Below are 14,637 nucleotides of genomic sequence, written 5' to 3'. Positions count from 1 at the left end.
AATAGCATCTAGCATCAAATATACAGGCAGCTGAGCTGTTATTCCTGTTTTTGCTCAATCCATCTGAGTTGCAAGTGAAAATAATATTTATACTGCCCACCATTCATGGACTAAAGAGGAACAGGGAAGAGCTGTGGCATCTGTAGAGTTGCTATTGAAGAATGGCAAGTCAGAAAAATGGTAACATTCACATGCACACTTGCGCGCGCGCACACACACACACACCATGCAGTTGGCCTGGGACGGAGTGCAGACTGAGAGGTGAAGGATGCGGGGTGGCCGCAGGGAGTTGATGGAAGTCAGAAAGGGCTCCACAGAGGACGTGGCGGCACGTGCCTGTAATCCCAGCTACTTGGGAAGGTGAGGTGGGAGGATCACTTGAGCCCAAGAGTTCCAGGCTGAAGTGAGCTACGATCAGAGCATGCCACTGCACTCCAGCCTGGGCGACAGAGCAAGACTCTGTCTCAAAAATTAACATAGCCCCGGCGTGATGGCTCACGTCTGTAATTCCAGCACTTTGGGAGACCAAGGTGGGCAGATCACTTGAGGTCAGGAGTTCGAGACCAGCCTGGCCAACATGGTGAAAACTCATCTCTACTAAAAATACAAAAATTAGCCAGAGGTGGCCAGGTATGGTGGCTCATGCCTGTAATCCCAGCACTTTGGGAGGCCGAGGTGGGTGGATCACCTGAGGTCAGGAGTTTGAGACCAGCCTTGCCAACATCTCTACTAAAATTACAAAAATTAGCTAGGCGTGGCAGCACGTGCCTGTAGTCCCAGTTACTCGGAAGGCTGAGGCAGGAGAATCACTTGAACCAGGGAGTCAGAGGTTGTAGTGAGCCAAAATTGTGCCACTGCACTCCAGCCTGGCGACAGAGTGAGACTCTGTCTCAAAAAGAAAAAAAACCTGTCCCCATGGACACCAATCTGCTGGCTTCTCAAAAGCAGCTTATCCAAACCCTCACTCAAAAATCCACCCCCTCCTAAGAGAAAATGTCTTAATGACCTTGGGGTAGACAGATAATTCTGAGAGATAACACACACAAACTGACCAATAAAAGAAAAAAATGGGTAAGTTGGACTTTATTAAAAACTTCTGCTCATCAGAATACATAAGAAAATGAAAAGTTCACTCCACCATCCTGCCTCAGACTTGCTCTTCCTCCAGGATTCTCTAGCTCAGATAATGAACCCTGTCCCCAGCCCAGCCCCCGATACCAGGCAAATTTTTCCCTCCCCTCCAACCAGGACCAGTTCTAGCAATTCTTTCAAGTCTGCCTCTCATTACCTCAACCCTCAGTCAAGGCCAAATGTAATGTTCTCCTACCTGGTCCTGCTTCTAAACTTCCCCTCTCTGGGGAATCCTTACCATCCTGCCAGGTTATCTTCCTAAACTACATGTCCAATTCTCTTCCACCCCTGCTCTCCACTGCACAACGAAGCCTAAATTTCTCGCTATAGCAGGAAGACCCTTGAGGATGTGACCACCTTGCTTTCTAGTTCTCTCTCTTCTTACCCATCCTCCCTAAGCCCTGCACCCTATTGCCAGATCTACTATTCCCTAAACAACCCAGAAGTGCCTCCTTCTCTTTGCCCTCAGTCGTTCCTTTTCCTGAAATGCCTTCCTCCTCTTTTACACTTTTATTTATTTTATTTATTTATTTATTTATTTATTTATTTATTTGAGACAGTATCTCACTCTGTCACCCAGGCTGGAGTCCAGTGGCATGATCACGGCTCACTGCAGCCTCGACCTCAGCCTACTGAGTAGCTGGGACCACTGGCACACAACACCATGCCCAGCTAATTAATTTTTTTTTTTTTTGTAGAGAGGGGGTCTGGCCACGTTGCCCAGGCTGGTCTTGAACTCCTGGGCTCAAGCGATCCTCCCACTTTGGTCTCCCAAAGTGCTGGGATTACACTGCACCCAGCCTCTTTTGCACTTACTGAAATTCTCAAAGGATGCCTGCCTCCTCCAGGAAGCTTCTCTCGTGCTCCTTTATGATTCATGTTGGGCTCTTATTACACAGGAGCACAGAGCAAGCCCCACGCTCTGCCTGCCACTGAGGCTTGTTGGGAACATTCCTGACTCCTCCACTTGACAATATCTGCCTCTGGGACAGGGACTGTATCCAACTGGTCTCCCCCCACCCCACCACTAGCATAGTATATGTGTATTTACTAAGTACGGAATTACTAAGCAATAAGTAGTAAGTACTGAGGTTCATTAACTCCTTTAACTAGTGTACTCACCCTTTAATAAAGTGGCACAGAGGGCTCTGGCAGACCACCCCATACCTGAACATCCCACGGCCTCCCTGACAAGCAGTCTGGTTTTTAAAGCAGAGAGAACATTGGCCATTATATTTTCTGCTTTGTCAGCCCCATAGACAGTGCTATGGGAAAGTTAAAGTTGGCCTAAATATTGGAGAAACCTTGAGGTGCTCTAGACTCCAAACTCCTAGAGGATTTCTTTGACCATCTCCCTTCGGACCCCATTCCATGCCCTTCCCCCACTGTCCCTGCCAAGCAGTCCTGTTCAGGTCAATGGCGGTACCCTGCCTCTCCCTGGGCACCGCCTTCCCTGAGGTCCTTAGGTAGGGCTAGGAAGTTGCTTGCATAGTCCCTCCTTCAGTATTTCTAAAACAACCCTGCCCTGGCTACAGCACAATTCATTCATTTACTACCAACCTCTCGCAGGGGAGGGTAGGGATTCTGACTTACCTTTAAATTTGCTTCCTTAGTGTCTAGAAAATGTTGGAACATAGTAGACACCCAGACACACAAAGTGGTATCTTAAAGACTGAGCACACAGTATCTGCTCAGTAAAGGCTGGACAACTCTTTGGGTTTTTTGTTTTGTTTTGTTTTGAGACAGGGTCTCGCTCTGTCGCCCAGGCTGGAGTGTAGTGGCGCAATCTTGACTCACTGCAACCTTCACCACTCTGGCTCAAACGATTCTTGTGCCTCAGCCTTCCAAGTAGCTGGGATTACAGGCATGTGCCACTACGCCCAGCTAATTTTTGTATTTTCAGTAGAGACGGGGTTTCACCATGTTAGCCAGGCTGGTCTCGAATTCCTGGCCTCAAGTGATCCGCCTGCCTTGGCCTTCCAAAGTGTTGGGATTACAGGCGTGAGCCACTGCGCTGGATCAAAGGTTTTTTTAAAAAATAGTTTTTTGTTTTTTGTTTTTTTTGATACGGAGCCTGACTCTGTCGCCCAGGCTGGAGTGCAGTAGCGCGATCTCAGCTCACTGCAAGCTCCGCCTACCAGGTTCACGCCATTCTCCTGGCTCAGCCTCCCACGTAGCTGGGACTAGAGTAGCTGGGACTACAGGCGCCTGCCACCACGCCTGGCTAATTTTCTGTATTTTTAGTAGAGACGGGGTTTCACTGTGTTAGCCAGGATGGTCTCGATCTCCTGACCTCGTGATGTGCCCGCCTCGGCCTCCCAAAGTGCTGGGATTACAGGCATGAGCCACCATGCCCAGCTAAAAAGAGTTTTTATAAGGATGCTTCATGTATGTGCCTTTAGAAGAGACATATATGCAAGGTCTGAGAATTCACTCAAATATTTAATCTAGAATTTATATACAAGGTAATCTAGGTAACAAAGAGAGTGCAGATCATGATTCTAGTCTCACCCCCCAACCTGCCATGATGGAATTTTACAATTTCTGGGGTCATGTCATTTATTTCTGTCACATTATAAACCAGGAAACTAAAATGCCGAAAGCAGAAAGACCTCCTCACATTCATAGCTAAGGAGGGGCAGAAGCTGAGACGAGAAACCAGGCCTCCCAAATCTCATTCCAACATTTTCTTAATCCAGTTTCACAACATCATCCATATGGTCATGAAAAAACAGCAATTCAAGGGCAAGGGTTCAGGACCACATGAGTAGAGCTGGGAGGGGTGGTCGGGGAGGCTGAAAGGGACCCGAGCCTCCTGGCAAAGAGGCATGGGGAACAGCCCCAACAACTGCAGGCCAGGGGCGGGAAGAGCATGCGGCAGGCTGGAAAGCCAGGCCAACTCTCTCCCTCTCTTCTAAGTGCATTCTTCAATTTCATGACAATTTCCAAGCCAGGAAACCAGGAAAACTGGGAGTGTAGGTGAGTCATTTGGGTACACAATAGAAGCAAGGTGAGATTTGGAGTCTAGTCTGGCCCACTGGGCCACTCCATTAGGATACCCATGTGGCCACAACCTACTTACCTAGATAAATTTTAGTGTTTTTTTTTTTTTTTTTTGAGACGGAGTCTCGCTCTGTCGCCCAGGCTGGAGTGCAGTGGCCGGATCTCAGCTCACTGCAAGCTCCGCCTCCTGAGTTTACGCCATTCTCCTGCCTCAGCCTAGCTGGGACTACAGGCTCCCGCCACCTCACCCGGCTAGTTTTTTGTATTTTTTAGTAGAGACAGGGTTTCACCGGATTAGCCAGGATAGTCTCGATCTCCTGACCTTGTGATCTGCCCGCCTCCGCCTCCCAAACTGCTGGGATTACAGGCTTGAGCCACCGCGCCCGGCAATTTTAGTTTTCTAATAGCAAAACAGAGGTTAAAAAATACTTCTGGCCGGGCACGGTGGCTCATGCCTGTAATCCCAGCACTTTGGAGGCTGAGGCAGGCGGATCATGAGGTGAGGAGTTTGAGACCAGACTGGCCAACATGGTGAAACCCCATCTCTACTAAAAATACAAAAAATTAGCTGGGTGTGGTGGCAGGAGCCTGTAATCCTAGCTACTCGGGAGGCTGAGGCAGGAGAATCACTTGAACCCAGGAGGCAGCAGTTGCAGTGAGCCAAGATCGCTCCACTGCACTCCAGCCTGGGTGACAGAGTGAGACTCCATCTCAAATAAAAACAAAGACAAAAAAAAAAAAAAGGTTTTTTTTTTTTTTTGTTTTTTTTTTTTTTTTGAGACGGAGTCTCGCTCTGTCGCCCAGGCTGGAGTGCAGTGGCCGGATCTCAGCTCACTGCAAGCTCCGCCTCCCGGGTTCACGCCATTCTCCGGCCTCAGCCTCCCGAGTAGCTGGGACTACAGGCGCCCGCCACCTCGCCCGGCTAGTTTTTTTTTTTTTGTATTTCTTAATAGAGACGGGGTTTCACCGTGTTAGCCAGGATGGTTTCGATCTCCTGACCTCGTGATCCGCCCGTCTCGGCCTCCCAAAGTGCTGGGATTACAGGCTTGAGCCACCGCGCCCGGCCAAAAGGTTTCTTATATATTAAATACAGATAACATGTTTTAGGATTGTGGTAAAAGCTAATGCTCCTGGCATAGTGCCTGATGTAAAGTAGGTGCTCAGTAAAGTTCAACACCCTTTCCCTGGTTCAGGCTTTGCTGTGGCCAGGAGCTGGCCCTGGGCCAGCTACTAGTCAGGTGCCTACCCCACCCTGCCTCTTTTTTTCTCACCACTAAAAAGTAGGGGTTGTTCTAAGAGCTGTTCTCTCTGTGCCCCAGAAGTGAAGAATCTGGTGCGCAACCAACCCATCTACTTACAGGACAATGGGGAGTCCCTTTGTGGCAACGTTCGTAGCCTATGGTAAAGGCCAGCCCTCGAAGTCACTACTGGTTACAGGCTGTCATGGGAGCCTCTAGAACTTGTTCAGCCTTTGGGTAAAGTATACTTGCTGTGCCTACTCCAAACATCATCCTCTCCTTCAAGGGGGATGTTATTTTTGAGGCCACCCTGCAAAAGGTCAGGTATGGCAAATAAGTGAGGAATGTCTTCCAGTCCAAATACCCTAAAGCTGCTACCCATACAGTTGGCTAATAATTTGGTTGGAGCCTTTACTGGTCTACTTTGCACTGCCCTTTCTCCTGAACTAGACTAAAGCCCAGGAGATCACACCTTATTCATCTTCTCCTTCCCACAGCCCCTAGCACAAGGCCCCTTTACTTAGTAGGTGCGGAGTGACTGCTTATTAAATGGAATATGGCACAGCAGGGGGGACCTTCTGGACATTCATGGCCTGCTCTCCCCAGGGCGGACAGGAAGCACAGTCTGTTGAGACTGCAGGGTTGTAAAGTCAGAGGAGGCAACATTTGCTAAGCTCAAAGAAGCAGCAGCACAAATGGCCAATAAACATAGGAAAAGATGTTCAACCTCACTTATTATCTGGGAAATGCCAATTAAAAGCATAACAAGATACTATTTTCCCACCCATTTGACTAGCAAAATACTGATGTTGGCAAAGGTCTTCTCATACCCTGTTCACAGAAGCATAAATTGGCAGTGCCCTTTTTAGAGGGCAGTTTGGCAGATTTCATAAAATGTTAAATGCACATTCCCTTCAACTAGACCTTTTTCTTTCTAGGTATCTATCTTAGAGAAACAGATGCACAAAGATGTATGACCAAGGATGTTCACAGCTGCAATGCTAAATAGTAAAATATCATAAACAACATAAATGCCCACCAGTATCAGAATGGCTAAATAAAACCATGGGAATCCATATGGTGGAATATAATAGTAATTACGTGGCTAGATTGCACAGACTTACTGGAAGTCAAAAACCAAGCTGTAAAACGAAACTACAGTGTAGTTCCATTTGTGTAAAAAGAAAAGGAAAAAAAAAGGACTCCTGAAGCAAAATTATGTATTTACACGCATACACACAGATAGAAAAAAATCATGACATACACCAAACTCACAGCATCAAGTACGTCTGGTGAAGGAATTAATTTTTCAGGCCAGGTGTGGTAGCTCATGCCTATAATCCCAGTACTTTGAGAGGCTGAGGCAGAAGGACTGCTTGAGCCCAGGAGTTCAAGACCAGCCTGGTCAACATAAGGGTACCCCCATCTCTACAAAAAATTTAAAAATTAGCCGAGTGTGGTGGCACATGCCTGTTTACTAAGGAGGCTTAGGTGGGAGGATCACCTGAGCCCAAGAGGTTGAGGTTGCAGTGAGCCACGATCATGCCATTGTACTCCAACCTGGCCAATGTAGCAAGACCCTGTCTCAAAATAAAATTTTGGGGTGGCAAGTTTGGGTGGACTTTTTCACATATTTGTGTAATACTTATGTAATTTAAAATACTTTCTAAAAAATTACCAAGTTCCTATTATATGCTAGCTCTGTGCCAGGAGCTTTAAATGTTGTGTGTTACCTTATTAATCCACACAACTCCGAGATGAGAATTGTTCATTGATTCAGCACACTTTCACCCTGCACCTCCCACATGCCAGCCCTGGGGGCAGAGGGTGCCCAGAATGCCTGTATTGAACAAATTTAAATGCAGAAATGGGTAGAGGCAGAAAACAAGCTAGTGAGTGCTGCTGCCATGGGGATGCAGAGTACAGCCAAGTCTATCCACACAGGAGGAACCTCAGCTGGGGTACAGGGTAAGTAATGCCTAAGGTCCCATACCCAGTAAGCGGGACCTCACTCAAGGCAGTATTTGTTTTGTTTTGTTTTGTTTTGTTTTTTGAGATGGAGTCTCGCTCTGTCCCCCAGGCTGGAGTGCAGTGGCCGATCTCCGGCTCACTGCAGCTCCGCCTTCTGGGTTCACGCCATTCTCCTGCCTCAGCCTCCTGAGTAGCTGGGACTACAGGCGCCCGCCACCGCGCCCAGCTAATTTTTTGTATTTTTAGTAGAGACGGGGTTTCACCGTGGTCTCGATCTCCTGACCTCGTGATCCGCCCGCCTCCGCCTCCCAAAGTGCTGGGATTACAGGCATGAGCCACTGCGCCCGGCTTCAAGGCAGTATTTGAACTTGCCTCCAAAGGCCGCAGTAAACAGCAGCCGACCCTTAAGGTCCATGAAGGCTCTGCTATCTGCTGGGCAGCCCTGGGTGGAGGGAGTGGGTTGTATCTGAGTGCTGCGAGGGAAGGGAGGAGAGGCTATGATATTCCAGACACAGATGTTTCATTATCACTATTCAATATTTATTAAGCATCTAATAAGTATAAGGATGCATGAGTTGAGGGTCCCTACCTTCAGGTTGGAAGCAGGAAAGAGACCAGATCCTAGTGCTCTAGGTACAGTAGGACATGGTACCTGCTGCCTAGACAGAATTTAGAACCTGGCTGGGGTGAAGAGATTAATGAGCGAGTCATGCCATCGATGTGCTGTAACTGAGTCCTAAAACCACCAGCAGTGACACAAACTGGAGTCAGTGGCCTCCCAGGCGAGATGACCGCCCAGCTACTGACCCCGGGTCTCTGCGCTCATCTGCCTCGCAGAGCTACAGGGAGGGCTAATGAAGCGAGAAGCCCTTCCTAAACCCTCAAGCCCTCCATCAGAGTGCCTTTTGCTCTGAGAATTAGAAGGAAGAGGAACTAAGGGATTGCGTTCCTTTGGGAGGAGGAACTGCCCCATCCCTGCCCTCCCCACAGCCCTGGCCAGCTCTGCCAGGCCAAAGAAGGTTCTCCTCAGCTCAGAAGCCCGGTGAGAACGACAGGAACACAGGATGGAGGAGATTCTGGCCCCACTTTACCCATGGAGCCTGTCCATACCAGTCCCATGCCATCCTCCAGGTATACCAGTCAGCACCCCTGGAAAAACCACCTCGAAATCAAGGGTGTGAGCCCTTGCCATGGTGGAGACCCAAGATCTCATGCTCCCAGAGAAGTGATCCCACATTCACCCACCTCCTAACTGCTTAGCCGACCGGTAGGTATTCACTGGGCCTGTTCTCCCTGCCCATTGTATTAGGCCAGACAGGGGAAGATGTGATTAACACATAAGAAATAGTGAAAAATACCCTGATGAAATATGATTCAGTGCTAAGTAATATTAACAGTAAGGAGTGCAGTGGCTCATGCCTGTAATTCCAGCACTTTGGGAGGCCAAAGCAGGCAGATCACTTGGGGTCAGGAGTTCGAGGCCAGCCAGGCCAACACAACGAAACCCCATCTCTACTTAAAATACAAAAATTAGCTGGGTGTGGTGGTGCGTGCCTGTAATTCCAGCTACTGGGAAGGCTGAGGCGAGGCACGACAATCGCTTGAACCCGGGAGGTGGAGGTTGCAGTGAGCCAAGAGATTGTGCCACTGCACCCCATCCTGGGAGACAGAGTGAAACTGTGTCTCAAAAATACAAACAAACAAAAACCCAGTAAGAGTTACAGGGATTCAGGGAAGGGAAGAGGTCATTGTGGACTGGAGAAATCTTGGAAACCTTCCTGGAGGAGGTAGCAACTCTTGGCCTCAACCCTGAAGAATGGACTGGGGAAAGCACAGCAGGAACAATGACAGGAAGGAAGGAGCATGGCAAGGTCCCCTCCTGCGGGACACCCTCCTATTAGAGGACTGTAGTGAAAGTGGGGTGGGTTGATTGTGGAGGTCGCAGGGTTGAAGACTTGAGAAATAGCCAGAGGGCATCTGACATGATGGGGGAGACAATGGGGAGCCACTGGAGGTTCTACAGCAGGGTGTGATCATGATTAAAGCAGAGCTTAGTCCTTACAGGACTAGTAAGCAGGTGAAGGAAGAGCAACAGGAGATGGAACAGACACAAGACAACAACTTCCTTCCCAGCTCCAGCATGAATTCTCACTTCAGCCTCAGGGACTGTGGAAATGTCTCATTTTCCCCATTCACTTATTTTCCAGTTCTTTCATTTTGTGGCATTCTGAGTCGTCTTAAATCTTGGGGGAGGGAAAGCCTGGAGTGGGTAATCTGGGGTGGGCTCACTTAGTAACTGGTCTGACAAGGGTGGGCAAGGAGAAGCAAGTTAAGCTGGGGAGTGCATTCTGAGGGAAGAACCCCCAGGTGGGGCACACAGCCTAGGGGAAGGGGGGGTGCAGCCTCGGGTCTGGTGGCTGCTCCCCAGTAGAGCACGGGAGACCTTCTGACCCCGCCCCACCTTCCAGCCGCATTTCCTAGCAGCTCTCTGCCCACACCCGCTGTGCACCACCACAACAAACTCCCGTTCCTGAAAAGCCCATGTGTCTTGTGCCTCGGGAGGTATGTGCTTGCTATATTCCTCCCTCTGAAATGCCTTCCTCACCCCTCCCCTAAATTCCAGTTCAACCGTCAAAAGCCAGAAGCCACCTCCTGCTGATGCATAGATGACCCCAGGCAGCGTTCGTTGTCTATGCCCAGTTCAGGGCAGCTTTTTCTGCAGGCGCTATGAGCCCTCATCCTATCACGGGAAAACTAGGAATCCTCTATGCCTTCGGTAGCCCCAGTATCTTACGTGTCGCTCAGCTGTGGAGGCTTCTGGAAATCGGCTCAGTAAAGGTGCCCTGAATGAAGGGTGGCAGGCGTTGCATCCTGAGATTAGGAAGTGCTGGCTGGCCTTTCAAGTGATATTGCCTGGGGAACAGCTGGAGCTGGGTCCTGAAGGCTGGGTGGTTTGTCGGGAGGGGAGGTGCCTTTTTTGGGAGGAGGTGGGTAGTTGGATCTAGGAGGGTGGGTAAGTGGTTAGTGGATCAACACTGGCAGAGGGTGGGGGGTGGAGATCTGGGGATGCAGTTAACAGAGGTTGCTGCTTGAGATCAGCTGAAGGAGGTGGGGAGGAACCTGCAGGGGCCTTGGGAAGGCCCAGGGAGGCAGTTTCAGAAGGGCTCAAATGTCAGAGAGCAAAATGAGACTGAGAAAAGAGAAGAAATGTCTGTGCTGTTATTACACCATTTAGAAAACATGACAAAAAATTAGCCAGGCGTGGTGGTGTGTGCCTGTAATCCCAGCTACTGGGGAAGCTGACGCAGGAGAATCGCTTGAACCTGGGAGACGGAGGTTGCAGTGAGCCGAGATCGTGCCATTGCACTCCAGCTTGGGCAACAAGAGCGAAACTCTGTCTCAAAAACAAAACAAAACAAAAAAAACAGGTCTGATAGGCCGGATGCAGTGGTTCACGCCTGTAATCCCAGCACTTTGGGAGGCCAAGGCGGGCAGATCACCTGAGGTCAGGAGTTCGCGCCTGACCAACATGGTAAAACCCCCATCTCTGCTAAAAATACAAAAAGCCGGGTGTGTTGGCAGGTGCCTGTAATCCCAGCTACTCGGGAGGCTGAGGCAGGAGAATCGCTTGAACCCAGGAGGGAGAGGCTGCAGTGAGCCGAGATCTAGCCATTGCATTCCAGCCTGGGCAACAAGAGCGAAACTCCATCTCGAAAACAAACAAACAAACAAAGAAAACAGGCCTGATAGCAACAGCTGCTACTCTTGAGTCTGAGGGGGACTTGGGAATCTTGAAAGCTACCTGTGTTTTCCCAATCTTCTTGATACCTGCATCTAGCCCTTCCCTAACCCCAGGCAGAGCCCAGGAGAAGACTGTGTGACAGTCAGGGACTGGGCCCCACATCAGAACAGGAAACCTAAATTCTAATTCCATTCTAGTCCTGTTCCCAATTCTTCATTGTGAGCTTGTGGCCAGTTATCAAACTCGGTCACCCCAAGTCACCTAGTCTGAAAATGAGATCAGTAGTTCTAAAACTTGTACTAGAACTCGTGGAATTCTTTAATTATAGCATATGAATAAGGAATAATGTTATATTAGAAGAAAATATATTTTGTTTGGAGATCTCCACATCGCAAGTCACATGTACTAAAGTCTTTTAAATTAAATCAACATTCTGGTTTTTCTGGTAATGCCTACTGTTACCTTCATTGGTTGGGAGTGGGGATGCAAATGCCAAGGGTTGAAGACTTACTAGAAAATCTTTTGAGAATTGCTGGAGCCAGCTGATGGCAATGGGAGGTCGTTACACTACTCTCTGCTTCTGCATATGTTCGAAGATGTTCATGAGTTTTACAAAGTCCGTTTTGTTTATTTATTTTTTTTTTTTTTGAGACAGAGTCTCGCTCTGTCGCCCAGGCTGGAGTGCAGTGGCCGGATCTCAGCTCACTGCAAGCTCCGCCTCCCGGGTTTACGCCATTCTCCTGCCTCAGCCTCCTGAGTAGCTGGGACTACAGGCGCCCGCCACCTCGCCCAGCTAGTTTTTTGTATTTTTTTAATAGAGACGGGGTTTCACCGTGTTCGCCAGGATGGTCTCGATCTCCTGACCTCGTGATCCGCCCGTCTCGGCCTCCCAAAGTGCTGGGATTACAGGCTTGAGCCACCGCGCCCGGCCGTTTTGTTTTTTGAGACAGAGTCTCGTTCTGTCACCCAGGTTGGAGTGCAGTGGCACAATCTCGGCTCATTGCAACCTCCGCCTCCTGAGTTCCAGTGATTCTCCTGCTTCAGCTTCCCAAGTAGCTGGGATTACAGGTGCCCACCACTACACCCAGCAAATTTTTGTATTTGTAGTAGAGACGGGGTTTCAACATGTTGGCCAGGCTGGTCTCAAACTCCTGACCTCAGATGATCCACCCATCTCGGCCTCCTGAAGTGTTGGGGTTACAGGTGTGAGCCACTGTGCCCAGCCCAAAAAAGTCTTTTTAAATTTTAGTAGAGACCTAAAATTGAGAAAATGTATCTATGATCTAATTTTTTCTGGGAGTTCACTGTAACTGAGGGCAGGCCTCCATACTGCTTCTTCAAGGGAGCATAGTTTGAGAATCACGGAATTTCTGAAAGTTCTTCCAGGTCCTAAAAGTCATAATGTCTAAGCTTCTTGCCCCAGAGCTAAATGACAACAGAAACACTTCGCTCAAAGAACCAAGAGCTAAAAAAGCAAAGTCCCTGTTTCCGGGTTGCAGGACACCCAGGAGTGCAGCGACTGACTGAGAGAGAACAGCCTCAGTTCCTGAATTTCCACCCCAAACACAACATTCCACGCACAGGTGTAAGTGCCTCTCCTCCCAGACCTCAGACAGGCTACCCTTTCTCCGGGCTCTTCCGGGAAAGTAGTTTCTGCCTTCCTGGATCCCAGAGGAAATGAAAACAATCAAGCAGCTAGAACCCCCACCCTGTTCTGCACTTTTTCCCTTTTTTTTTTTTTTTTTTTTTTTGGAGATGGAGTCTCGCTCTGTCGCCCGGGCTGGAGTGTAGTGGTGCGATCTCGCCTCACTGCAACCTCCACCTGCTGGGTTCAAGCAATTCTCCTGCCTCACTGGGACTACAACACACCACCTGGCTGGTATTTTTTGTTTTTCAAGAGACGGATCTCGCTCTGTCACCCAGGCTGCCTCTCAGCTCACGAGCAAGCTCCGCCTCCCGGGTTCACGCCATTCTCCAGCCTCAGCCTCCCGAGTAGCTGGGACTACAGGCCCCGCCGCCTGGCCCGGCCTAGTTTTTTTGTATTTTTTAGTACCGTGTTTGGTTTTTGACCTTGATCCGCCCGTCTCGGCCTCCCAAAGTGCTGGGACAGGCTTGAGTTTCGCGCCCGGCCTGCTATTTTTTTTTTTTTTAAGACAGAGTTTCGCTCTTGTTATCCAGGCTAGAGGGCATGGTGTGATCTCTGCTCACTGCAATCTCTGCCTCCCAGGTTCAAGTGATTCTCCTGCCTCAGCCTCCCGAGTAGCTGGGATTACAGGCGCCTGCCACCATACCCGGCTAATTTTTTGTATTTTTAGTAGAGATGGGGTTCTGCCATGTTGGCCAGGCTGGTCTTGAACTCCTGATCTTAGGTGATCCACCTGCCTCAGCCTCCCAAAGTGCTGGGATTACAGGCGTGAGCCACCACGCCTGGCTAATTTTTTGTATTTTTGGTAGAGACGGGGTTTCACCAAGCTAGCCAGGCTGGTCTCGAACTCCTGACCTCCTTTCAGCTTCCCAAAGTGCTGAGATTACAGGCGTGAGCCACCGCGCCTGGCCTCTGTTCTGCACTTTCTCTAGAGAAAGCTCTCACACAAAGGCAAACAGATGAACAGGGCCGCCTTCCCCTGGAGGCCTGGGGTAAAGACGAAATGAGAGCTGAGTTCATGTGAAGTGCCCCACGTGGTGGCAGTTTCCTCTCTTTTCCTGTGCAGCTAGGTCACCACCCACTTCTCTTTGTACCCCGTTCTCTACTAATCAAACATACAAGACAGCTCAAAAATTGTGCGTGGCGAGTTGATTTTCCTCCTCAGTCTTTCAGCCTCCATTTTCTCACCTCTCTGCATGGCTGAAGCCCTCCATGGGCTGTTCCCACCTCCCCGACCCCTAAGAAGCTTCTCTGAAAAGTCACCAGCTCCTTCCAGGTTGTCCAATGCCATGGGCATGTCTCAATGAACTCAGCTTTCCCTAGGGCTGGGCAGCCACCCTCCAGGAAAACCCCTTGCTTCCCCAGATATCGCTCTGTCCTGTCTTCTCCCTCGGTCCCCGCTGCCTGCCACTCCTCCTCTCCATGTGGCCCACAAATGTCAGGGTTTTCATGGACACGATTCTGAGACTTTGTCTCTCCTCCCTCTCTCCTTGCTGAGCCCTTAAGTTCCCATGGATTTAAATGCCAGGGTTCTGCTCTCAACTCCCACCTCTGTCACCCGTACTTCCCTACGGCCCAGACTCCAGGCACCTGGCGTCTCACACGAAGCCCTCGATTCCCACCTATCCCAAACCTCATCCTTCCCTGGGTCTTCCCATCTGAGCAAATAGCACAACCATTACCAGGTGTTCAGGCCAGACCCCCGGGAGTCCTCCTTGAGTCCACCAGTTCCCCTCCCCTCCAGTCAAGCCCTAACGATTCTAGCTCCAAAATACACCCCAAAGCTCTCCTCTGTCTCCATTGCTGCCTCTCAAATCCACATCAAATCCTTCCTGTACACAGAAACCTTCTATGGCTGCTCAGTATTGTCAGAAGTAAGCCAGCTTTTGGGCAGACCCTGCAGAGCC

At 49.6% G+C, this 14,637-nt stretch overlaps 1 protein-coding gene across 7 annotated transcripts in view; it reads right to left on the bottom strand.

Annotated features, from left to right (window-relative positions):
- Nucleotides 1-14,637, bottom strand: part of DNMT3A (DNA methyltransferase 3 alpha) — a 110,521-nt gene that overhangs the window by 27,111 nt on the left and 68,773 nt on the right. The window lies entirely within an intron of this gene.

This window comes from Macaca thibetana, chromosome 13, assembly GCF_024542745.1.
Source record: "Macaca thibetana thibetana isolate TM-01 chromosome 13, ASM2454274v1, whole genome shotgun sequence".
Classification (NCBI taxonomy): Eukaryota; Metazoa; Chordata; class Mammalia; order Primates; family Cercopithecidae; genus Macaca; species Macaca thibetana.
The sequence above is the reverse complement of the archived record's forward strand: the minus strand, read 5'-3'. Positions and strand labels throughout refer to the sequence as shown.